The sequence below is a fragment of the Panthera onca genome, chromosome A2 (genome assembly GCF_046562875.1).
Source record: "Panthera onca isolate mPanOnc1 chromosome A2, mPanOnc1 haplotype 2, whole genome shotgun sequence".
In the NCBI taxonomy this organism is placed as follows: domain Eukaryota; kingdom Metazoa; phylum Chordata; class Mammalia; order Carnivora; family Felidae; genus Panthera; species Panthera onca.
In genome coordinates this window covers 26,771,957-26,799,561 of record NC_138340.1, presented here as the reverse complement: position 1 = coordinate 26,799,561, position 27,605 = coordinate 26,771,957, and the positions used below count along the sequence as shown (strand labels likewise).

The 27,605-nt window shown below is 38.0% G+C and overlaps 1 protein-coding gene across 26 annotated transcripts in view; it reads left to right on the top strand.

Annotated features, from left to right (window-relative positions):
• The window catches only part of CFAP20DC (CFAP20 domain containing), a 239,585-nt gene that overhangs the window by 86,855 nt on the left and 125,125 nt on the right, over window positions 1-27,605 (top strand). The window lies entirely within an intron of this gene.

The following is a 27,605-nucleotide window of genomic DNA, read 5'->3' as shown; positions in this document are numbered from 1 at the left end:
TGCTTGTAATGTATTCTAATTATTTTATATTTTGTTAAATACAAACCCATAAGTAATATATAGAAGTTAAGAGCATGGTATCTGAATTCTGCCAGTTACTAGTTATGTGACCCTGTGCAAGTTTCTGTTCATTTTCCTCATCTATAAAATGCAGATAATATGAGATATACATCCTATTAAGATTGTTGTGGAGATTTACACAAGTATATAAACATGAGGCTTTAGAACAGTGCCTGGCACAGTCTTAAGTCATAGATAAGGATTATAGCTTCAGTTTGGTCTTTAGTTGCTATATCTTCCAGGAAGCCCTCCATGATATCCCCTCTGTGGTTTAGATATTTGGGGTATAGTTCACCATTGCCATTCACAAATTCATGATCTTCATAACCCTTCTTCAGTCTGCACCTAAATCATATTTGCTTATGTATCTCCCCGCCTTTAGACTATAAGCTTGTCTTAATTGACTTTTATCCCTAGTCCCTATAAGTACATGGCATGTAGTAAGTGCTCCATAAATATTTGTTCAACCAAATTGGCAAATCTTACTGTGTCTCCTGACATGGGAGAGAAAATAAATGAGTTTGTCATGTACCTTTCTAAATGTGCTTGATAATCCCAGAAGTATTCTGTACTATTCAAACAGATATTTAAAAATTCAGTTCTAAAACTTATACTCCTTTCCCCTCAATCCAAGAGATGCTACAGCAGCAGAGTGTCTTTCATTTCCACTGTTAATGCAGTCTATCCCCATTGGGCCCTTATCGAATTAAAGCTGAGCCATGTTTTAGGGGAACCTTCTATAGCAAGAAGTAAGATGAGAGTGAGCACCACCCATTCAGAATGCCATTGCTAGGATCCTCCTTGGTGTTGGTGTGGTGTTGCTCTAGTTCTCTGCTTTTTGCCAAAACTTTCTTCACATCTACTTTCTTAGGAACTGTAGATACTTTGGTGGTAAACTTTGAAGCGCAGTATTTTTAAAGCTCTTTAGCTAACATTTATAAATCAGAAATTGTCAATATTGTCTGTAGTGCAGTGAGCAGTCAGCTGAAGCCGAGTGGCAACTGCACACTTTTAAAAGAGCTTTGAGCTCTGTGTGAAGTTTAGTCCTCGCCACTCATAAAGAATGCATGTGCACTCAGACCCTTCCTGCTTCATACATTTGGGTTATCTGCATAGGCCCTCTGAGCATACAGTTTGCAACCTCAATTTAGAGGGTAATTGCTAAATAGTCCGCTTTGCTTGGTTCTTTAGCTAAAACCTTTACATAGCCAAAGGCAGCAAATAAATATTCTTATAGCCACACCAATATGAATATTTATGTATAGGCCACTTACTATTCCAGTTACCATTAAATGTTCAACCTTTCAAATAAAAAATTTTATTTTTCATGTTATTCTTAATTATGAGTGATTCACTTTAACATTTAAATTACAACAATTTCTTCTTTTAACTTAGGTTTTCTTTTTTTTTATGTTTATTTATTTATTTATTATTTTTTTTAATATATGAAATTTACTGTCAAATTGGTTTCCATACAACACCCAGTGCTCATCCCAAAAGGTGCCCTCCTCATACCCATCACCCACCCTACCCTCCCTCCCACCCCCCATCAACCCTCAGTTTGTTCTCAGTTTTTAACAGTCTCTTATGCTTTGGCTCTCTCCCACTCTAACCTCTTTTTTTTTTTTTTTCCTTCCCCTCCCCCATGGGTTTCTGTTATGTTTCTCAGGATCCACATAAGAGTGAAACCATATGGTATCTGTCTTTCTCTGTATGGCTTATTTCACTTAGCATCACACTCTCCAGTTCCATCCACATTGCTACAAAAGGCCATATTTCATTTTTTCTCATTGCCACATAGTACTCCATTGTGTATATAAACCACAATTTCTTTATCCATTCATCAGTTGATGGGACATTTAGGCTCTTTCCATAATTTGGCTATTGTTGAGAGTGCTGCTATAAACATTGGGGTACAAGTGCCCCTATGCATCAGTACTCCTGTATCCCTTGGATAAATTCCTAGCAGTGCTATTGCTGGGTCATAGGGTAGGTCTATTTTTAATTTTCTGAGGAACCTCCACACTGCTTTCCAGAGCGGCTGCACCAATTTGCATTCCCACCAACAGTGCAAGAGGGTTCCCGTTTCTCCACATCCTCTCCAGCATCTATAGTCTCCTGATTTGTTCATTTTGGCCACTCTGACTGGCGTGAGGTGGTATCTGAGTGTGGTTTTGATTTGTATTTCCCTGATAAGGAGCGACGTTGAACATCTTTTCATGTGCCTGTTGGCCATCCGGATGTCTTCTTTAGAGAAGTGTCTATTCATGTTTTCTGCCCATTTCTTCACTGGGTTATTTGTTTTTCGGGTGTGGAGTTTGGTGAGCTCTTTATAGATTTTGGATACTAGCCCTTTGTCCGATATGTCATTTGCAAATATCTTTTCCCATTCCGTTGGTTGCCTTTTAGTTTTGTTGGTTGTTTCCTTTGCTGTGCAGAAGCTTTTTATCTTCATAAGGTCCCAGTAATTCACTTTTGCTTTTAACTCCCTTGCCTTTGGGGATGTGTCGAGTAAGAGATTGCTACGGCTGAGGTCAGAGAGGTCTTTTCCTGCTTTCTCCTCTAAGGTTTTGATGGTTTCCTGTCTCACATTCAGGTCCTTTATCCATTTTGAGTTTATTTTTGTGAATGGTGTGAGAAAGTGGTCTAGTTTCAACCTTCTGCATGTTGCTGTCCAGTTCTCCCAGCACCATTTGTTAAAGAGACTGTCTTTTTTCCATTGGATGTTCTTTCCTGCATTGTCAAAGATGAGTTGGCCATACGTTTGTGGGTCTAGTTCTGGGGTTTCTATTCTATTCCATTGGTCTATGTGTCTGTTTTTATGCCAATACCATGCTGTCTTGATGATGACAGCTTTGTAGTAGAGGCTAAAGTCTGGGATTGTGATGCCTCCTGCTTTGGTCTTCTTCAAAATTACTTTGGCTATTCGGGGCCTTTTGTGGTTCCATATGAATTTTAGGATGGCTTGTTCTAGTTTCGAGAAGAATGCTGGTGCAATTTTGATTGGGATTGCATTGAATGTGTAGATAGCTTTGGGTAGTATTGACATTTTGACAATATTTATTCTTCCAATCCATGAGCAGAGAATGTCTTTCCATTTCTTTATATCTTCTTCAATTACCTTCATAAGCTTTCTATAGTTTTCAGCATACAGATCTTTTACATCTTTGGTTAGATTTATTCCTAGGTATTTTATGCTTCTTGGTGCAATTGTGAATGGGATCAGTTTCTTCATTTGTCTTTCTGTTGCTTCATTGTTAGTGTATAAGAATGCAACTGATTTCTGTACATTGATTTTGTATCCTGCAACTTTGCTGAATTCATGTATCAGTTCTAGCAGACTTTTGGTGGAGTCTATCGGATTTTCCATGTATAATATCATGTCATCTGCAAAAAGTGAAAGCTTGACTTCATCTTTGCCAATTTTGATGCCTTTGATTTCCTTTTGTTGTCTGATTGCTGAAGCTAGAACTTCCAGCACTATGTTAAACAACAGCGGTGAGAGTGGGCATCCCTGTCGTGTTCCTGATCTCAGGGAAAAAGCTCTCAGTTTTTCCCCGTTGAGGATGATGTTAGCTGTGGGATTTTCATAAATGGCTTTTATGATCTTTAAGTATGTTCCTTCTATCCCGACTTTCTCAAGGGTTTTTATTAAGAAAGGGTGCTGGATTTTGTCAAAGGCCTTTTCTGCATCGATTGACAGGATCATATGGTTCTTCTCTTTTTTTTTTTGTTAATGTGATGTATCACGTTGATTGATTTGCGAATGTTGAACCAGCCCTGCATCCCAGGAATGAATCCCACTTGATCATGGTGAATAATTCTTTTTATATGCTGTTGAATTCGATTTCTAGTATCTTATTGAGAATTTTTGCATCCATATTCATCAGAGATATTGGCCTGTAGTTCTCTTTTTTTACTGGGTCTCTCTGTTTGGTTTAGGAATCAAAGTAATACTGGCTTCATAGAATGAGTCTGGAAGTTTTCCTTCCCTTTCTATTTCTTGGAATAGCTTGAGAAGGATAGGTATTATCTCTGCTTTAAATGTCTGGTAGAACTCCCCTGGGAAGCCATCTGGTCCTGGACTCTTATTTGTTGGGAGATTTTTGATAACCGATTCAATTTCTTCGCTGGTTATGGGTCTGTTCAAGCTTTCTATTTCCTCCTGATTGAGTTTTGGAAGAGTGTGGGTGTTTAGGAATTTGTCCATTTCTTCCAGGTTGTCCAATTTGTTGGCATATAATTTTTCATAGTATTCCCTGATAATTGTTTGTATCTCTGAGGGATTGGTTGTAATCATTCCATTTTCATTCATGATTTTATCTATTTGGGTCATCTCCCTTTTCTTTTTGAGAAGCCTGGCTAGAGGTTTGTCAATTTTGTTTATTTTTTCAAAAAACCAACTCTTGGTTTCATTGATCTGCTCTACAGTTTTTTTAGATTCTATATTGTTTATTTCTGCTCTGATCTTTATTATTTCTCTTCTTCTGCTGGGTTTAGGCTGCCTTTGCTGTTCTGCTTCTATTTCCTTTAGGTGTGCTGTTAGATTTTGTATTTGGGATTTTTCTTGTTTCTTGAGATAGGCCTGGATTGCAATGTATTTTCCTCTCAGGACTGCCTTCGCTGCATCCCAAAGCATTTGGATTGTTGTATTTTCATTTTCGTCTGTTTCCATATATTTTTTAATTTCTTCTCTAATTGCCTGGTTGACCCACTCATTCGTTAGTAGGGTGTTCTTTAACCTCCATGCTTTTGGAGGTTTTCCAGATTTTTCCTGTGGTTGATTTCAAGCTTCATAGCATTGTGGTCTGAAAGTATGCATGGTATAATTTCAATTCTTGTAAACTTATGAAGGGCTGTTTTGTGACCCAGTATATGATCTATCTTGGAGAATGTTCCATGTGCACTCGAGAAGAAAGTATATTCTGTTGCTTTGGGATGCAGAGTTTTAAATATATCTGTCAAGTCCATCTGATCCAGTGTATCATTCAGGGCCCTTGTTTCTTTATTGACCGTGTGTCTAGATGATCTATCCATTTCTGTAAGTGGGGTGTTAAAGTCCCCTGCAATGACCACATTCTTATCAATAAGGTTGCTTATGTTTATGAGTAATTGTTTTATATATTTGGGGGCAATGGTATTCGGCGCATAGACATTTATAATTGTTAGCTCTTCCTGATGGAGAGACCCTGTAATTATTATATAATGCCCTTCTTCATCTCTTGTTACAGCCTTTAATTTAAAGTCTAGTTTGTCTGATATAAGTATGGCTACTCCAGCTTTCTTTTGGCCTCCAGTAGCATGATAAATAGTTCTCCATCCCCTCACTCTCAATCTAAAGGTGTCCTCAGATCTAAAATGAGTCTCTTGTAGACAGCAAATAGATGGGTCTTGTTTTTTTATCCATTCTGATACCCTATGTCTTTTGGTTGGCGCATTTAATCCATTTACATTCAGTGTTATTATAGAAAGATACGGGTTTAGAGTCATTGTGATGTCTGTATGTTTTATGCTTGTAGTGATGTCTCTGGTACTTTGTCTCACAGGATCCCCCTTAGGATCTCTTGTAGGGCTGGTTTAGTGGTGACAAATTCCTTCAGTTTTTGTTTGTTTGGGAAGACCTTTATCTCTCCTATTCTAAATGACATACTTGCTGGATAAAGGATTCTCGGCTGCATATTTTTTCTGTTTAGCACACTGAAGATATCGTGCCAATCCTTTCTGGCCTGCCAAGTTTCAAAAGAGAGATCAGTCACGAGTCTTATAGGTCTCCCTTTATATGTGAGGGCACGTTTATCCCTTGCTGCTTTCAGAATTTTCTCTTTATCCTTGTATTTTGCCAGTTTCACTATGATATGTCGTGCAGAAGATCGATTCAAGTTACGTCTGAAGGGAGTTCTCTGTGCCTCTTGGATTTCAATGCCTTTTTCCCTCCCCAGTTCAGGGAAGTTCTCAGCTATAATTTCTTCAAGTACCCCTTCAGCACCTTTCCCTCTCTCTTCCTCCTCTGGGATACCAATTATGCGTATATTATTTCTTTTTAGTGTATCACTTAGTTCTCTAATTTTTCCCTCATACTCCTGGATTTTTTTTTTCTCTCTTTCTCTCAACTTCCTCTTTTTCCATAACTTTATCTTCTAGTTCAGCTATTCTCTCCTCTGCCTCTTCAATCCGAGCCGTCATCGTTTCCATTTTGTTTTGCATTTCGTTTAAAGCGCTTTTCAGTTCCTTGTGACTGTTCCTTAGTCCCTTGATCTCTGTAGCAAGAGATTCTCTGCTGTCCTCTATACTGTTTTCAAGCCCAGCGATTAATTTTATGACTATTATTCTAAATTCACTTTCTGTTATATTATTTAAATCCTTTTTGATCAGTTCATTAGCTGTTGTTATTTCCTGGAGATTCTTCTGAGGGGAATTCTTCCGTTTGGTCATTTTGGATAGTCCCTGGAGTGGTGAGGACCTGCAGGGCACTTCCCCTGTGCTGTGGTGTATAACTGGAGTTGGTGGGCGGGGCCGCAGTCCGACCTGATGTCTGCCCCCAGCCCACCGCTGGGGCCACAGTCAGACTGGTGTGTGCCTTCTCTTCCCCTCTCCTAGGGGCAGGATTCACTGTGGGGTGGCATGGCCCGTCTGGGCTACTTGCACACTGCCAGGCTTGTGGTGCTGGGGATCTGGCGTATTAGCTGGGGTGGGTAGGCAAGGTGCACGGGGGCAGGAGGGGCAGGCTTAGCTCGCTTCTCCTTAGGTGATCCACTTCAGGAGGGGCCCTGTGGCAGCGGGAGGGAGTCAGATCTGCTGCCGGAGGTTTGGCTCCGCAGAAGCACAGAGTTGGGTGTTTGCGCAGAGCGAACAAGTTCCCTGGCAGGAACTGGTTCTCTTTGGGATTTTGGCTGGGGGATGGGTGGGGGAGATGGCGCTGGCGAGCGCCTTTGTTCCCCACCAAACTGAGCTCTGTCGTCCGGGGGCTCAGCAGCTCTCCCTCCCTTTGTCCTCCAGCCTTCCCGCTTTCTGAGCAGAGCTGTTAACTTATGACCTCCCAGACGCTAAGTCGCGCTTGCTGTCAGAACACAGTTCGTCAGGCCCCTCTGCTTTTGCCTGCCAGACTCGGGGACTCTGCTTGGCCGGTTAGCTGCCCCTCCGCCCCGGCTCCCTCCCGCCAGTCCGTGGAGCACACACTGCCTTGCCGCCCTTCCTACCCTCTTCCGTGGGCCTCTCGTCTACGCTTGGCTCCGGAGACTCCGTTCTGTTAATCCTCTGGCGGTTTTCTAGGTTATTTAGGCAGGTGTAGGTGGAATCTAAGTGATCGGCAGGACGCGCGGTGAGCCCAGCGTCCTCCTACACCGCCATCTTCCCTCCTCTTCCTTAACTTAGGTTTTCAATGGTAAGGCAATTTGAAAAATTAATAACCATCAGATTAAACAATGGAGATAGCCACTTAGTCAAGACTCACTGAAATCAATCTTCTTTTTCAATATAATTTTAGTTAGTTGGTGATGGTATCAGATGAACATCAATGTCTTGCCACCAAAGTATATATTAATGTATAGTATATCTAATTGTATCTGAATAGGAAGTTCAGGTATGAAATATCATTGAGCATGAATCATTCATTGGAGCTATAAGGAAGTGGTATGATAAATTATAATGCCAAAATCTTTTAGTAACCTTTGCCACTCAAATACCTAGTGTTTGTCATTTAAATGACAACTCTTTAGAAGTTGTACTTTCTTTAACCACAACTCTGTTGGATTTTGTTATGGCTTTTATTACAAACTGAAAATGTGGTGTAATGTTTTTAAAACTTCCCTTCAAAGATCATTTTTCCCATAAAGCTAGTGATATAGAAGTTTTTGGTTTTTAACAGTATTTAATTTCTTGAGTGTCACTGAATGAGAAGGAAATAGAGGAAGCAGGTTTACTTAGACACAAGATCATTTAGATATACATTTAAGATACTAGAGAATGTTTATAACCTTCTGGTGCTTATTTGAAGGTTTGTAAATGTTTTCATTTCCTTTTTGAGAATATCATTTAAAAATACCTGTTTTTCTCACTCTACTCACCTGTCAGTTTAATATGGATGTTGAAGAAATTTGGGGAAAGAAGAGCAGTCCCATGCCTTCTTTTGCTGGCCCTGAATGGTTATGTGAAGTAGGAACAACTACATAAAAATGTTTGTTCTGGAAAACAGATGATTGCCTCATAAATTACATGAATAGGCACAATATTGTTAGAGTTGAAGTGTGGTCTCTACAGCTAGTTTGTAGGGATTCAAATTCTGGTTGTCACTCCTGTCTGTGAGCCCTTGACCAAGTCAGTTAATCTCTCTGTGCTTCATTTTCTCATCAGTTACGTGGTGACATAAGAGAACCTGCTTCCTAGAGGAGTTGTTAGATCAAAACAATTATTACCTAGAATAGTGCCAAGCCCATAGTAAGCGCTCAGTTAATGTTGGTTGATATAGTTATTATTTTATTTTCTCTTGACATAAATCCATGTTTATCGACTTATGAATATAGTGTCATAATAAACTTCTGAATTTATAGTTCATTTCAGTTGGCAAATATTTATTGAGTCCTTGCTCAGGTCTAGGTCTGTGCCAAATGTTAGGAATCCAAAGGTAAATGACACAGAGTCTTTCTCATCAAGAGATTATACTATGGCAGAGGAGGCAATGTAACACGTGAACAATGAATGATAATGGGCTCTGGTGAACACCAAGCTAATCTTAGGAACCAAATGCTATTAAAGGAAAATATAAGATATATCTAGCCAAGTTGGGGGATGTTATAGGGTGTTTGTGACAAACTGTGAACACAAAGACAAAAATAATGAAAGTTTATGTCACATTTGATCCATTAACTGATTCAAATGTACATAATTACAGTGCTAGAAAGGAAAGCTAGATGAAACCATAAAGGGGATTGAAAGCCATGTTGAGAAGTTTGAATTTTAGCCCATTAGAAATTTAAAAAATATTTAACATGGAGGAGTTTTGTAGTATGATCTGTATTCTAGAAAATAACTATGATATCAGAATGGGAAAAGCTAGAGGCTGAATGACCAGTTAAGAGGCAATGCAGAAGTGTAGGTGAGATGTATAAGCCTGAATTAGAGTAGTAGCAAAGAAGTAGATGAGGAGGACAGATAAGAAAGAGATTTAAGAAGTAAAATCAGTGAAAAAATGGAGAAAATGGCACTGAGACTCACTAGACTTAACACCAAGTTAAACACTGTGCAATATCAATAAAATTGAAGTCAGAAATATAGAAACTATTCAAACAAAAGCATAAGGAGGAGGAAAAAAGCCCAAAAAGAGATGAGTACTGTCCAAATGGCTTATGAAACAGTATCAGCCAGTCTAATATGTGTATAATCATAGTAGTAGAAGGAAAGCAAGGAGATTGAGCACAAGAAAATTTATAGACATGATGGTTAAAATTTCTCAAAATTTGAAAAATATACACACAGATCCAGTAAGCTCAACAAACCGAGTTAAAGATCACTCAAAAACCACACCACAGCACACCATGGTGTATCATAACTTAAAAAACAAACAAAAAGAAACAACCCTAAAACCATGCCCTTGGTATGTCATAAATTGTTTAAGATCAATGATAAAGAGAAAATCTTAAAAAACATCCAGAGGAAAAAATACATTATACACCAGAGAACAATGATAAAATATATCACAGCTTCCCATCTGAAGCAATGAGAATAAGAAGATAATGGAATGATGCTGGGGAAAAATTTTTTTAAACCTGTCCATCTAGAATTCTTTATTTGGTGAAACTATCCTTCAAAAGTTGGAGCAAAATAAAAACATTTTCAGACTGAAAAGGTGAATTTATTGCCAGCAAACTTGCTCTACAAAAATATTAAAGGAAGTTCTTCAGTCTGAAAAAAATACGTACCAGGTAGAAATGTGGGTGTAAATGAGAGCAGAGTGCCAGTAATGTTAAATATGTAGATGAATCTAAAAGATTCTTTATTCATATCATAATTTCTTTAAAAGTATTTGTTGAAAGCAAAAATAATAATGGTATAGAAGAAAAATACATGAAATATATGACATTAACAAAAAGAATGGTAGAGATATTAGTACATGTTTTTTTAGGCTCTTAAGCATGAGATATTCTATTATTACCCAAAGTTAGAGTGTGATAAGTTAAAGATTCATATTTTAAATTGTAGTGCAATCATTAAAAAAAAGGGGGGGGGAGGGGCGCCTGGGTGGCTTGGTCGGTTAAGCGTCCGACTTCGGCTCAGGTCATGATCTCACGGTCCATGAGTTCGAGCCCCGCGTCGGGCTCTGTGCTGACAGCTCAGAGCCTGGAGCCTGTTTCAGATTCTGTGTCTCCCTCTCTCTCTGCCCCTCCCCTGTTCATGCTCTGTCTCTCTCTGTCTCAAAAATAAATAAACGTAAAAAAAAAATTTTTTTTAATAAAAAAAAAATTTAAAAAAAGGGGGGAGTATAACCAATCAGCCAATTGATTAGATTAATGGGACACTAAAAATGTATTCAATCCTAAAGAATATAGGAAAGAACTAAACAAAGAACAGATGGGACAGATTGAAAACAAATAGCAAGATGGTAGTCCTAAACTCAAAAACATTGGAATAATTACATTAAATGGAAATGTACTAAACTCTCTGACTAAAAGACAGAGATTGTAGATTAATTAAAAAGCAAGATACCATAGTATAATGTTTATAAGAAAGGTGTATTAAATCTAAAGACATAGGTGAAAAATTTAAAAAGAAAAAGGTTATACCATGCAAGCACTAACTCTAAAAAAGCTAGAGTGACTATGCTAATATCAGATAAAGTAGACTGCAGGAAAATGAATATTATTTAAAGAAGCATATTCCATAATGATGAGTGAGTCATCTCATGTAGAAGATATAGCAAACCTAAAAGTAATAGATCCAAAGAGAGAAACATAAATACACAATTTTAGATGAAGATTTCAACATTCCTCTCTCAGATTTCCCTGCATCTGAAGCATCTAAAATATGCAGAATTAAATAATCAAGAGAATATATCAATGACATAAAAGAAATGGACAGTGGAGAAAATAAAACCAAAAGTTTGTTCTTTGAAAAGATATAATAAGTGATAAGCTGTTAGCTATATTAATCAAGAAAAAAAGTACACACATTACCAATATCAAGAATGAAAGGGAAAAGGGAAAATAAAGGAATATTATGAACAATATTTTGCCATTAAATTTGACAATTTAGATGAAGTGGGAAATTTCTGTCAAAGACAATTTACTAAAACTGATACTAAAGGAAATTAAAATTTAAAATAGCCATATATTTATTTATAGGAATTGAATTTGTAATTAACATTCCTGCAAAGAAAATACAGGTCCAGAAATCGACATCCAGGCTTTACGTATAGTTCTACCAAACATTTAAGAAAAAAATAATACCAATTTTAAACACTCTTTCAGATAATAAAGGAGAATGAACATTTCCCAAATCATTGAATAAAATGAGGTCAGCATAATTCTGATACCAAAACCAGCAAAGACATTAAAATCCCCAAAAGAGAACTATAAATCAGTATCACTCATGAACATAAATATATGAATCCTTAACATCAAGTATTCAAGGTTGGTCTTATATTTGAAAATCAGTGTAAGTGATCACATTAACAGAATAATGGAGAAAAAAATCATAAGATCATCTCAATAAATGTAGAAAAATCTCTTAACAAAAATTCATTAGCCATTTATGATTAAAACTTACATCAAACTAGGAATAGAAGGAAGCTTTTTCAACCTGATAAAGGGTTCCCATTTAAAAAAATCTACAACTGAATGATACTTAGTGGTGAAAAAGTGACTATTTATCCCCTAAGACAGGGAACAAAGCAAGGTTATGTACTCTACTTCTATTCAGCATTGTATTGGAGGTCCCAGCAAGTGCAGTAAGATAATAAAGAGAAATAAAACACATACAGATCATAAAAAAAGAAGTAAAACTTTCTCTCTTTGCAGACAATATAATCATCTAATTAGACAGTTCTAAGCAATCCACAAAAACTAAACAAAACCTACTAGATTAAGTGAGTTTTATAGGGTCACAGAACATAGCATAGATATAACCAAAGTCAATTGTATTTCTATATATTTCTATATAAGTTGTTTATAGCAGTAAGCAGTTGAAATTAAAAAATTTTTTTAATTTAAATATTTTTATTAAGTTTTTAATTTTAATTCCAGTATACTTAACATAAACAGTTATATTCATTTTAGGTATACAATATGGTTATTCAACAATTCTATTTTTAATTTTTAATTTTGAAAATATTTACAATAGCATCAAAAATACATAATATTCAGGAATACATTTAATAAAATATATGCTAGACCTCTACACTGAAAAGTATAAAATGTTGCTGACAGAAACTGAAGAAGACCTAAATAAGTGGAGACATGTTGTTTATGGATCCAAAGAATGTATATCCAATCTAATCCCAATCAGAATCCAGCAGGCTTCTTTTTTTTTTAAGTTTATTTTTATTTATTTTGAGAGAGACAGAGACAGCACGAGTGGGGGAGGGGGCAAAGAGAGAGTGAGACAGAAAATCCCAAGCAGACTCTGCACTGCCATCACAGAGCCCAACGTCGGGCTCGAATTCACAAAACCATGAGATCATGACCTGAGCCGAAACCAAGAATTGAATACTTAACTGATTGAGCCACCCAGGCGCCCAAGGCTTTTTAAATTTTTTTTAATAGTTTTTGCAAAATTTATTAACAAATTCTAAAATATATATGGGAATTCAAAGGTCTTAAGTTACAAAACAATTTTCAAAATGTAAAAATTGTACCTCATGATTTCAAGACATGGTATAAAGCTACAGTAATCAGGCCAATGTGTTATTGGCATAGATACCACTAAAAGTTTAGAAACAGACACACATATAGTCAGTTGATACTCAACCAAACACGAGAGCAATTTAATAGAGATAGGAGCATCTTTTTTCAGAACTAGAACTTCTGAGCATCCATATGGGGAAAAGAAAATGAACCGCAACCCATACTTCACACCATTCACGAAAACTAAGATAAATCATAGATCTAAATTTAAATGCTAAAAATATAAACACTTTTAGGAGATTTTGTAGAACCCAGAAAACATTAACCCTAATAAAGAATAAATTGACAAAAATGGGCTTCAACAAAATTTAAAACCACTCATCAAAAAGACATTCTTAAGAAAATGAATATGCAAGCCACAGCTGGGAGAAAATATTCCTAATACATATATCTGGCAAAAGACATATCCAGAATATATTCTACAACTGTGTAATTTAAAAAATGACATTTTTAAGGCAAAAACAATTGAACAAGCTCTTCACAAAGATTATGCAATCAAATAAACATGTGAAGAGCTCCAGGGAGCTCCAGCTTCAGGGGAATTCGAATGAAAAACACAGTTACATTACTTCACCCACTAGAATGGCTAAAATAAAAGACACAGGAAATAGGAAATACTCGTGAGGTATAAAGCAGTTGTCCTACATTTCCAGCATAGATGGAGAATTTCCAGCATAACCACTTTGGAAATATCTTTGGAAGTTTCTGATAAAGTTAAACATTTACCCATTGATCCAACAATTCCACTCCTTGGTGTATACCCATGGAAATGTAAGTATGTGGACACAAAACTACTTGTATGGGAATTTTACAATAGCTTTATTTATAAAAGCCAAAATCTTGAAATAACCCATATGTCCCACAACAGAAGATTGAACAGTTAAATTGTGGTATATTCACAGAATGGGGTACTACTCAGCAAAACAAGAATGGATTACTAATACATGCAACAACGTTGATGAACCTCAAGTATTAAGCCCAGTGAAAGACCCATTTACTATGATTCCATGTATATAAAGTAATAGACAAAACTAATCTAAGGTGAAAGAAATTAGTGGTTGCCCTTGAGAGGGGTGAGTTTGAGATTGACAGGGAAGCAGCACAAAAGATCTTTCTGGAGTGACTGAAATGCTTTATAACTTGATGGTATGCAGGTGAATGAATGGTCAGAATCATCAAACTGTTCCCTTAAAGTCTGTGTATTTTGTGGTATGAAAGTCAAAAAGATTGTATGGTTAACATATGTTAAGCATATATATGTTAGGCGCTATTATAAGTGCTTACATGTATTTAAACATTTAATCCTAACAACTCTGAGAGATGTATTATAATTACCATCATTTTACAAATGAGGAAAGCAAGGCACAGAGAGGTTAAGTAACTGTGAAGATTATCTAACTGGTAAATGGTGGAGGTGGAATCCAAACCCAGGCAGATAAGCTCCAGAGCCCACACTCTTGCATCCCTAGGAGGAATGTATTTAAAAGGAGTTGCCAGGAGGGTTTAACTGGAGGGAATTTCCAGACAGGTTAAAGAACAGAATATTATAATTAGATAATAGAAAGTAATTTCTAATTCCAAATTTTAAAAGTTAAGTGTTTCAGGGGCGCCTGGGTGGCGCAGTCGGTTAAGCGTCCGATTTCAGCCAGGTCACGATCTCGCGGTCCGTGAGTTCGAGCCCCGCGTCGGGCTCTGGGCTGATGGCTTGGAGCCTGGAGCCTGTTTCCGATTCTGTGTCTCCCTCTCTCTCTGCCCCTCCCCCGTTCATGCTCTGTCTCTCTCTGTCCCAAAAATAAATAAAAACGTTGAAAAAAAAATTTAAAAAAAAAAAAAAAAAAAGTTAAGTGTTTCAGAGAAATGAAGTTAAATCTCAGGATGTGGCCATCTGAGTGGATTACTGAGTGAAGAGGTGAAGAAGCTTTTGAGGGAAAGGAGGTTAAGGGACTCAGGGTATTGGACAGTACTATAGAAGGTAAGGTGAATCTGGTCCCAGCATTTTTCGGGAATGTGTATGTGGGCTGGCAACGGTGTGTCTGCAGAAGTGGGAGTGACCAGGGACTGAACTGAAGATCAGTGAATTTAAAAGGGTAGAAGAACCTGTGAATGCAATGCCTCAGACTTCAAAGAAGATGGGGTTCCCAATAGGAAGTTTAAGCCCTCTCCCAATGCGACCTAGCCCCATGGCCTCAAAATCAGAGGTTGTAGAAGCCCATGTGAACTCCATAAGTGAGCTTCAACTCCAGAGTTGAAAGCTAATATCTTAGAGAAAAGCCAGGTTTCAGTTAAAGTAGGGTATTGCAGGACCCTAAGAAAAATACAGAGGATGTAAGTACTTTTCAATAGTAAGGATTTCAGAGGGCACAGTGAAAGATGACTTGAGAATTAGCAGGAGAAAGATGGGCTGCTATTTCAGGAAGAGACTGTGTGCTCAATGCAGATTAAGAATGGGAGGTGGGGGTCAACTGCTAAATAGGCATCATGAAGATACGTTATAAGGAGCTTGCTTTTCTGTGGTTCAACCAGGAGCTGCAGCACCAACAGCCCCAACTTCTCCTTAACTTCCCTGTCTCTGCGTAAGGACTTGTCAAGATTTGCTTTTCCTCAGGAAACTGTTTTTTATATAGTAGTAATAGGTAATTGCTTCTCTTGACCATTCAGATATAAAACTGCTATTTTGATTTCTGCTTACACCATTTAATAAACAATATGATGGTGATTGAGATGAATATGGCCATTGTAAGCAGATTTTCTACGGAGATATTAAAGCTAACATGTGAAATATTATTTTAAAGGGCACAAGAATAAATGTCTTTAAACCCCATTCCTTGTTATCATTTTAGGAACACAAAAACAGAATGAGGTTCTAAAATTGAGAGAAGAGATGTACTTTAGGATTGCTAGGCTATGAAATTGTGGTTTCTTATTTGTTGTTTCCTTTTAGAAAGGCACCACTAGCTAGAGCTGTGCGCAGTGACTCAGGCTCTTTCTACACTGGCAAAATGAATCCAATTATCTTCACATCTTTCCTGCAGTAATGGCAAGGAAAATCAGAAAGTGCTGGACGACCAAGAACTTGTTATTGCATGCATTTGACCGGTGTGTGTGTGTGTGTGTGTGTGTGTGTGTGTGTGTTCACACAGTCTACTGGCCTTACACCAGTATATAATAAAGCCATAGGGCCAAAACATGAATCTGTAAAACCTAGAAATTCATGCTTTGAATCATTCTTTTGCCGTTTGCCAGCCAATTCCTTTATGCAGAATTCCATGCTGGAGCTAAATAGTATAAACTCTCTTACTAATTGAAGCAACAAACTAAGAAAAACTGTCTTTTCTCTGTCAGATTGCTGTCTTTCTGGTACATAATTTTTAAGCCCATAATTAGGAATATTGTAAATCAAGAATTCTTTGCTAGACTAGAGTTACACATAGGAAGAAAGTGATTAGAGGTCAAGAAAAATGTCAAAAAAGGGATTTTAAGACTGGTTGATCACCAAGAATAAAGAAAATAATATTTTATAAAGATTAACTATTGGGGTGCCTGGGTTGCTCAGTTGGTTGAGCATCCAACTTCAGCTCAGGTCATGATCTCACGGTTCGTGGGTTTGAGCCCCACATCAAGCTCTGTGCTGACAGCTTGGAGCCCAGCTCTTGGTTAGGATTCTGTGTCTCCCTCTCTCTCTGCCCCTCCCCTGCTTGCACTTTGTCTCTCAAAAAAAAAATTTTTTTTTTAATTTAAAGAAAAAAAGATCAACTATAAATCAGATAAGCCGCATATTGGTAGTAGAGAGTTCATACTCTTCTGAAACTCCCAAAAGCCTATCACAGTGTTTATATGAATAATGAGTTATTTGTTGAAGCTTATGAAAAGTGGAACCTTTACAGATACCAGCTAAAAAACAGTAATTTCTATTTCCTCTAGCCAGTGGAGACTTATGAAAGTTATTCCCATCTTTCTCAGGAGCTACTCCCATCTGTACCTCTAAGAGATGAATGCACTAATTATCAGTTCCCACACATTTATGGGGTTAGTTGAGTGATTATAAAATGAGAGTTTGAGGATTTTGCTTGAGGGAGAGCTTGGGAAGATGGTGGAGTAGGAGGACCCTGAGCTCACCCCATCCCACATTTCGACTAGGTATCGTCCACATCCAAGTCAACAAACCGGAGGGTAATCTGGAGACTGGAGGAACAAATTCCTCAACTAAATATAGAGAAGAAGCTGCAACCAAAAGTTTAGAAAGGGCAGAAAGGCAGAGGGAGGCTGCCTGCAGGAGGGAGGGAGCTGCGTGCAAAGAGGGCAGATAAATGGACCCTTGCACCAGGGGGCTCACACAGCGAAGACTAATCCCCATAACATTTGGCTTTAAAAACCAGAGGGCCTGAAGTACCTGGCTGGCTCAGCTGGTAGAGCATATGACTCTTGATCTTAGGGTTATGAGTTCAAACACCACATTGGGTGTAGAGTTCACTTTAAAAGGGGGGAGTACCTGGATGGTTCAGTCAGTTAAGCAGTTAAGTGGCTAAGTGGACAACTTTGGCTCAGGTCACAATCTCACAGTTTGTGAGTTTGAGCCCTGCATCAGACTCTGTGCTGACAGCTCAGAGCCTAGAACATGCTTCAGATTCTGCGTCTTGCTCTCTCTCTGCCCCTCCCCTACTCACACCCCATCAAAAAATGAATAAACGTTAAAAAAAACCAGAGGGGCTGAATTCCATGAGTTTATAAGACCAGTGGTACCTAGGGCTTTAAAAGTCAGCTGACTCAGTGGGGGCAAGCCAGGAGGGTGAGTAATAGCTGGGCCTCCACCCTGAAAGAGACAGCAGTCTGCATGGAGAGGCAACAAAAAAAACAGTAGTTTGCACAACCATGGGGGCAAATGGGAGACAGATCTGCACATACTGATTCCAGAGCGTGCTGGGGGACTTCTCTGAAAGCAAGGGAACTCGCAGATGCCATTTTCCTCCCCCATCTCCTAGCATAAGTACAGAGCCACCTTTGAGAAGTGGAGCTGCACAGATACTTGCTGCCTGACCCACTGGCAGTGTGCCATGCCCACAGGTTCTGTTGAGAACTAGCCGACTCCAAGCCTGCTGGCTTCAGCCCTCAGCTCAGGACAAATTTTGTGAAAGCCACACAGTGCACCCCACCCACCACCACTGCACACCACGTGCAGTCACCACGCTGGCCTAGACACTGCACCACACCCAACCATGAACCCCAGCCACCCTTTGTGTGCAGGGCCCACCCTGTCCAGTCATCTTTGCTCACCATGCCTAGTCTCGCACCCCTGGCAGCTCCAGAATGCGGCCCCCACCACTACAGCATTTTGGAGTGCCCCAGTGCAGACTTTGCTAATACTGCCACCCCACTCCCAAATTCCCCGGCAGGCACACCCTCTCAAATCTGCCATGCCTGGGTCCCACTCACACCACAGAGAGTAAGCACAGCCCACAAAAGGCAGAGAGTCAGTGTGGATAATTGCACTGAAAGGAAAAGTGGCTCAAACATAGCAGCAGGGTATAAGCAACACATACAGGATGCTCTCCTGAAGTGCCAGGTTTAGGTGAACAGGGGATACTACACTACAGGGTGCCCCAGGACCTCTTTATAAAGTCACTACTTTCAAGTTCAGAAGACAAAACTGACTTTCGTAACACACAGAAACAGACATAGAGAAGCAGACTAAATGAGACTAAAAATTTATCCCAAGTGAAAGAATAAGACAAGGCTACGGCCAGAGATCTAAGTGAAATGGACAAATAACATGCTTGACAGAGAATTTCAAACAGTGACCATAAGGATAGTTACTGGACTTGAGAAAAGAGTGGAAGGCACGAATGTGACCCTTAACATAGAGACAAGGAATAACTTAGAGGTAAAGGATTCAGAAAAAGAAATGAGAAACACGCTTGATGAAAGGAATAGCAGGATGGAAGAAGCAGAGGAGCAAATTAGTGATGTAGAAGACAGAGTAATGATAAGTTATCAAGCTGAATAATAAAGATAAAAAAGAATTACACAAAACAAGAGTAGACTTAGGTGGACTTAGTCACTTACAGTGACTCCATCAAACGTAATAACATTCATATTTATAGGAGTCCCAGAAGAAGAAGAGCAAGAAAGGGCGACAGAAAGTTTATTTGAAGAAATAATATCTGAAAACTTGCCTTATCCAGGAGGCACAGAGAACTCTCCTCAAAATCAACAAAAGCAGACCCACACCATGACATATTGTAATTGAACTTGCAAAATATAACGATAAAGAAAAAAATCTTAAAATGAGCAATGCAAGAAAAGTCATTAACTTACCAGGGAAAACCCATAAGTCAAGCAGAAATTTTTCTACAGAAACTTTGCAAGCCAGAAGGGAGTGTCATGATGTATTCAAAGTGCTTAATGAGAAAAATTTGTGGTCAAAATGCTCTATCCAGCAAGGTTGTCATTCAGAATAGGAGAGAGAGAGTTTCCCAGGAAAATATAAACTAAAGGAGTTTGTGACTACCAAGCGAGTCTTGCTAGAACTATTAAAGAGGACTCTTTGACTAGAAAGAAGAGACGAAAAAGGATAGTATGATGGTAGAAAACACAAAAATAATGAAAGTGAATATTTCTGTAAAAACTAAGTAAGGAATTCAAAAGGGGAGAATAAAATATAATAACATATACCTAAAGTTTGGGGAGGAGAGGAGAAAAGAATGGATTCATACCTAAATGACCATCAACTTAGTATAGACTGCTATATGCGGAAGCAGTTATATACAAACCTAATGGTAACCATATATCAAAAGCCACTAATAAATAAACATGCAAAAAATAAAGAAAAAGAAACCCAAATATATCACTAAAGAAAATCATCAAAACATGAAAGAGAGAAAGTCAAGAAAGGATCAGAGAAAATCTCCAGAAACAAAATAATAATAAAATGGTACTAAACACATATCTATCAGTAATACTCTGTAAATGGACTAACACTCCAGTCAAAAGACATAGGGTGCCAGAATGGATACAAACCATATCCACCAATACAGTGCCTACAGGAGACTCATTTTAGACCTAAAGACACCTGCACATTGAAAGTGAGGGGGATGTTGATAGTGCTGCTGTCAGCAATAGTCAAATTATTGAAAGAGCCTAAATGCCCATCAACTGATGAATGATAAAGAAGATGTGGTATATACATACAATGGAATACTACTTGGTGATGAAAAAGAATGAAATCTTGCCATTTGCAACAATGTGGATGGAACTAGAGGGTATTATGCTAAGTAAGATATGTCAGTCAGAGAAATATATATGATTTCACTCATATGTGGGATTTGAGAAACTCAGCAGATGAACATAGCAAAAGGGAAGGAAAAATAAGATAAAAACAGAGACAGGGAAATCATAAGGCTCTTAAATACAGAGAACAAACTGAGGGCTGCTGGAGGGGAGGTGGGTGGGGGGTGGGTTAAACTGGTGATGGGCATCAAGGAGAGCACTTGTTGGGATGAGCACTGGATGTCATATGTATGAGATGAATCACTGGTTCTACTCCTCATGCCAAGACTACACTGTACGTTAACTAACTTGAATTTAAATTTTAAAAAAATTAGGGAGATAGAGAAACATTTATCACACAAATGGATGTCAAAAGAAAGCTGGAGGAATAATACTTATATTGGACAACTGGACTTTAAAACAAAGACTATAATGAGATAAAGAAGGGCACTATATCATAGTAAAAGGGACAACCCAACAAGAAGATCTAACAATTACAAATATTTATGTACCAACATGAGAGCACCCAAATATATAAAACAATTAACAACAAACATAAAGGAACTCATTATAACAATACAATAATAGGGGACTTTAACACCCCATTTACTTCAATGGGCAGATCACCTAAATAGAAAATCAACAAGGGAACCATGGCTTTGAATTGCACACTGTACCAGATGGACTTAACAGATATAATCAGAACACTCCATCCTAAAACAGCAGAATACACATTCTTTTCAAGCGCACACAAAACATTCTCCAAAATGGATCATGTATCAGGCCACAAAACAGGCCTCAACAAATAAGATTGAAATCATACCATGCACATTTTTATCCTAACTACAACACTGTGAAACTAGAAGTCAGCCGCAAGAAAAAATCTGGAAAGACCACAAATACATGGAGGTTAAATAACATTTTACTAAACAATGAGTGGGTAAAACAGGAAATAAAAGAAGAAATAAAAGAGTACATGGAAACAAATGAAAATGAAAACACAACAGTCCAAAACCTCTGGGATGCAGCAAAAATGGTCCTAAGAGGAAAGTATACAGCAATATAGGCTTATCTGAAGAAGCAAGAAAAATCTCAAACAACCTAAACTTACACCTAAAGGAGCTAGAGAAAGAACAACAAACAAAGCATAAAGCCAGCAGAAGGAAGGAAATAATAAAGATTAGAGAAGAGACAAATGATACAGAAACAAACAAACAAAAACAATAAAACAGATTAATGAAACCAGGAGCTGGTTCTTTGGAAAAAGTCAATAAAATTGATAACCTCTAGCCAGAAAAAACTACAAGAGAAAGGATCCAAATAAATCACGAATGACAGGAGAGAAATAACAACCAAAACCACAGAAATACAATCATAAAAGAATATTATGAAAGAATATATGCCAACAAATTGGACAACCTGGAAGACATGGATTAATTCCTAGAAACATATAAACTACCAAAACTAGAACAGGAAGAAATAGAAAACTTGAAGAGACCAATAACCAGCAAAGAAATTGAATCAGTAATCAAAAAACTCCCCAAAAAACAAAAGTCCAGGACCATATGGCTTCACAGGTGAATTCTACCAAACATTTTAAAAAGTAGAAAAGGAAGGACAGACAGCTTTCTTTTTTTTTTATTTTTTAATGTTTATTTATTTTTGAGAGAGATCGAGTGCAAGCAGGAGAGGGACAAAGAGAGAGAGGGAGACACAGAATCTGAAGCAGGCTCCAGGCCCTGACAGCTCTGAGCTGTCAGCACAGAGCCTGATGTGGGGCTTGAACTCACGAACTGTGAGATCATGACCTGAGCTGAAGTCAGACTGAGCCACCCAGGGCCCCCCAGACAGCTTTCAAATTCATTCTATGAGGTCAGCATTAATCTGATACCAAAACTAGATAAAGACACCACACAAAAAAAGAGAACTACAGGCCATTATCTCTGGTAGACATAGATACAAAAAGTCCTCTATAAAATACTAGCAACCCGAATCCAACAATACATTTAAAAAAATCATTCCGGGCGCCTGGGTGGCTCAGTCAGTTGTGTCAGACTTCGTCTCAGGTCATGATCACACAGCCCATGAGTTTGAGTCCTGCGTCGGGCTCTGTGCTGACAGCTCAGAGCCTGGAGCCTGCTTCAGATTCTGTGTCTCCCTCTCTCTCTCTCTGCCCCTCCCCCACTCTCTCTCTCTGTCTCCCAAAAGTAAATAAACATTAAAAAAATTTTTTTTAAATCATTTATCACAATCAAGTGGGACTTATTCCTGGGTTGAAAGGTGTTTCAATATTTGCAAATCAATTAATGTGATATATCACATAAATAAAAGAGAGGGTAAGAACCATATAATCATTTCAAAAGATGTAAACAAAACATTTGACAAAGTACAACATCCATTCATGATAAAAATCCTCAACAAAGTAGGTTTAGAGGGAACATATCTCACCATAATAAAGGTCATATATGGAAAACCCACAGCTAATATCATCCTAAATGGGGAAGAGTTGAGAGCTCTTCCTCTCCAGACAGGAACAAAACAGGAATGTCCACCCTCATCACTTTTATTCAACATAGTACTGGAAGTCTTAGCCACAGCAGTCAGACAACAAAAAGAAATAAAAGATACCCAGATCACCAAGGAAGAAGTAGAAATTTCACTATTTGCAGATGACATGATACTATATATTTAGAAAACTCAAAGGACCTCACCAAAAAACTGCTAGAACTGATAAGTGAATTCAATAAAGTTGCAGGATACAATACCAACATATAAAATCCATTGAATTTCTATTTACCAATAATGAAGCAGCAGAAAGAAAAATTAAGGAATCAGTCTCATTGTACCAAAAACAATAAGATACCTAGGAATAAACCTACCAAAGAGATGAAAGACCTGTATGTACTCAGAAAACTATAAAACACCGATGAAAGAAATGAAGATGACACAAAGAAATGGAAAGATGTTCTATGTTCATGGATTGGAAGAACAAATATTGTTAAAATGTCTATACTACCCAAAGCAATCTACACACTTAATACAATCCATATCAAAATACCAACAGCATTTTTCACAGAACTAGAACAAAGAATATTAAAATTTGTATAGAACCACAAAATATCCCAATAGTCAAAGCAATCTTGAAAAGCAAAGCTGGAGGCATCCCAAATCTGTACTTCAAGTTATATTAGAAAGCTGTAGTAATCAAAACAGTATGGTACTGGCACACAACAAGACACATAGATCAATGGAACAGAATAGAAAACCCAGAAATGAACCGGCAGTTATATGGTTAATTAATCTTTGACAAAGCAGGAAAGAAAATCCAATAGGAAAAAGACTGTCTTTTCAACAAATGGTGTTAGGAAAACTGCACAGCAACATACAAAAGAATGCAATTGGACTTTCTTACACTAAACACAAAAATAAATTCAAAATGGATTAAAGACCTAAATGTGAGACCTGAAACCATACAAATCCTAGAAGAGAATAGAGGCAATAAATTCTTTGACATCAGCCATAGCAACTTCTTTCTAGGTATATCTCCTGAGGCAAGGGAAACAAAAGCAATAATAAACTATTGGGACTACATCAAAATTAAAAGGTCTGCACAATCAACAAAACTAGAGGGCAACCTACAGAATGGGAGAAGATATTTGGAAATGATATTTGATGAAGGGTTAATACCAAAATATAAAGAAACTATACAACTCAACACCCCAAACCAAACAATCCAAGTTACAAAACATGGGCAGAAGACATGAATAGACATTTTTCCAAAGAAAACAGACAGATAGCCAACAGACACATGAAACGATGTTCAGCATCACTTATCATCAGGGAAATGGCAAATCAAAACTACAATAAGATATCACCTCACACCCGTCAGAATGGCTAAAATCAACAACACAAGAAACAACAGATATTAGCAAGGATGTGAAGAAAGGAGAATGCTCTTGCACTGTTGGTGGGAATACAAACTGGTGCAGCCACTCTGGAAAACAGTATGAAAGTCTTCAAAAAGTTAAAAAATAGAACTACCATACAATCCAGAAATTGCACTAGTAGGTATTTACCCAAAGAATACAAAAATACTTCAAAGTAATTTAAAGGAATATATGCACCCCAGTGTTTAAAGTAGCATCATCTACAATACTCAAATTATGGAAACAGCCCAAGTGTCCATTGACTGATGAGTGGATAAAGAAAAAGTGGTGTGTGCTTGCGCGCGCGTGTGTGTGTGTGTGTGTGTGTGTGTGTGTGTGTGATGGAATATTACTCAGCCATAAAAAAGGAATGAAATCTTACCATTTGCAGTGACTTGGGATGGAGCTAAAGAGTATAATACTAAACAAAACTAAGTCAGATAAAGACAAATACCATATGATTTCACTCATATGTGAAATTTAAGAAACAAAGAGGAAGAAAAGAGCAAACCAAGAAACAGACTCTTAACTATAGAGAGCAAACTGATGGTTACCAGATGGGTGAAATAGGTGATGGGGATTAAAAAGTGCACTTGTGACGAGCACCGGGTGATGTATGGAAGTGTTGAATCATCATATTGTACACCTAAAACTAATGTAACACTGTATGTTAACCAACCGGAATTAAAATAAAACCTTAGAAAAATAAAATGAAAGATTGAAAGTATGCGTGTTGGCATGTATGTATATGTATGTCTTCCTACATCATGCACATACACATGCAGATCATTATTTGTTGAGTACTTTCTATGATGCATGAATCCAGGCAGAAGAAATAAAAGCAGCTTGACTATGATGGATAAGAAAAGTGTGTTATGGGTAAGGGCCTGGTTTCCTGGGACTCAGAGTTTTTGAAGAAAGTGGACACCAATTCCCAAGCCAAGCTGATGGAGTCTGATGGGGTATACAGGTGCAGCCAGTAGGAGGGTTCACAGAAGTAGGGAATAAAGGGCAGGGCCCTGAGAGGAAATGACCAGCATGTTCCCATGTCACCTTGGACCTGGAAACTATTATTCCTTGTTCAAAACCAAACTCAAATGTCACCTCCAAGCCTTTCCTTTCCTAGATATAGGAAAACTTGGATTCAAATGCAATAAAGCAGATAATTTTAAAAGCAATCATTAACCCTAGAATTACAAAGAAGTTGCATGAAGAAAGGTAATCATAGAGCATCACTTGGCTTAGTTGTGTACAATATTTACATAGTCACAAAAAGGAAAACACAGAATATTAATTTTGAGGAAAAAGAAAAAAAGAAAGGAGAGATAATTACCTATGGAAGATGAAGTAGAGGAAGTAGAGTGTTAAGTGAACTACAAGTCTTATCTACCATAACAGGAAAACAGTACATAATGTCTAAAATTGATAAATCAAAAGGTATTATTTAAAAATACAGAGAGAAGAAACAGTTAAGAGATGACAGTATGATTAGAAGAGTGGAGAAATGACAAGAACTACATTTTGTATAAAATTTGCTATGTTTGGGCTTATATTTACATATAATATCATGGCATTTTTTAAATGTTTTTTTTAAGAAGTCTTTCCTGGGGCACCTGGGTGGCTCAGTTAGTTAAGCGTCCGACTTCGTCTTGGCTCATGATTTTGCAGTCTGTGAGTTCAAGCCCCACATCAGGCTCTGTGCTGACAGCTCAGAGCCTGGAGCCTGCTTCAGATTCTGTGTTTCCCTCTATCTCTGCCCTTTCCCCACTCATGCTTGCTCTCTCTCTCTCTCTCTCTCTCTCTCTCTCAAAAATAGATAAACATTTAAAATATTTTAAAACGAAGCCTTACCCGAGCTTTCCCATCCTCCCACATTGAGCCCCCTCTGCAATAACGGTTCATACCAGATGCCACATGTCTGCCTCCCTTCCCAGACTGGAAGGACTCTCTTATTCATTTCTGTATGTCAGAGTCACACCCAGTGACTTCTCTTAGCACCTGTGCTAAGCACCTGTGAGGAGGAATGGATGAATACAGTTACTGTTGGGACAGACTAGCTGAATGATTGCAATTGGTACATAATCTTAAGTCTTTTAAGAATAAGAACCACATAACAACAATGGTGATGTTAATAATGTTAATAATTATTACTGGATAGCTGGAAACCCCAGTAGCACCATCCCCTATAACCTGGATTTTACCAAACCCTGATGTTTCATTTATTCCATGGCATGCCTACTGGACTTGTCCCTTATATCCCACCCCCAATACTAGCCCTCTACAAGACCCTCCTCATGTCATGCTTAAGTGACTGACTGACTGACTGACTGACTGACTAGTCTTCCTGTGCCTCAGTCTGTCTCCACTCTACCTCAGCCTTCCTCCCACCCCCAAATATTCCTGCATCAAGGATACTCTAGAATTCCCAGTACTCCATTCTTGTCACATTCTCCTTCAAGAGCTGCAATGACACCTTACCCTCTGGAGTCCAAGGTTCTCCTGATCTTTCTGCCCCTCCAGAACCTGGCTTGCCGGCCCATCCAACATTACCTCCCACACCTCCCCGGAGCTCACCACCCTGCAGGTCAAGCGAGTCTCATTACCACATCACAGTCAGCCCTCCTTCCCACCTCTTATTCCACCAGACTTCTTTTCACCCAAAACACAAGAGCATCCCCATTGCCTGGGAATATAATTCTACTCTTGAGATACCTATGATTAATACTTCCTGTATTTAATCAGTACCTTGCTGCAATCTGTCTTACTTTTCTCCTGTGGAAAAACCTCAGGTTTTCCTTCATAATAAAATCAACATTCCTGAATAGAATATGCCTTTATAAATAGCATCGTTGTCTCTTTTATAAATAAATATAACTTCCAATTTTGACAGATTAATAAGATGAACCTTATGTAAACTGATATTTTAAAAGAAGTACAGACAACTTTAAATACTACTGTGCTTTTAATTTCAAAAATTCTTTTTCCTGTTGTCCTGCAATCTTCAATATGTCTTAATTTCTCACTAAATGATTATTTTCTCCTTTTCTTTAATTCAGTCAGACCATTTAGAGAATTCATTTGATGAAGTATTGAGGAGTCTAATTGTTTAATGGGCAGAAATTAGTCCCTGCAAAGAGTACTTTAAAAACTGGCAAATACCAGGCATAATTACAAATTCTTTAGAAGAATCTATTTCTGTACAATAGGTTAATTGGTTATAAGTAGACAGCACCGGCCACAATTTAAACCCGGCTTCCAATTTCATCCATGATTTTTTTTAACAAATATAAGTGGCTAATTATGATCAAATTAGTCCCCTTGAAGGAACAATTGGCTACTTATCCCTGATTTTCAAGATTTAAGTGGTCTAACGCACCTGCAATTAGCTTCCCACTAGCATACTGCCTACAGATCCAGAGTTATTTCCCAAAGTTGTCAAAATCTTGCCTTGTAATGAGAACTC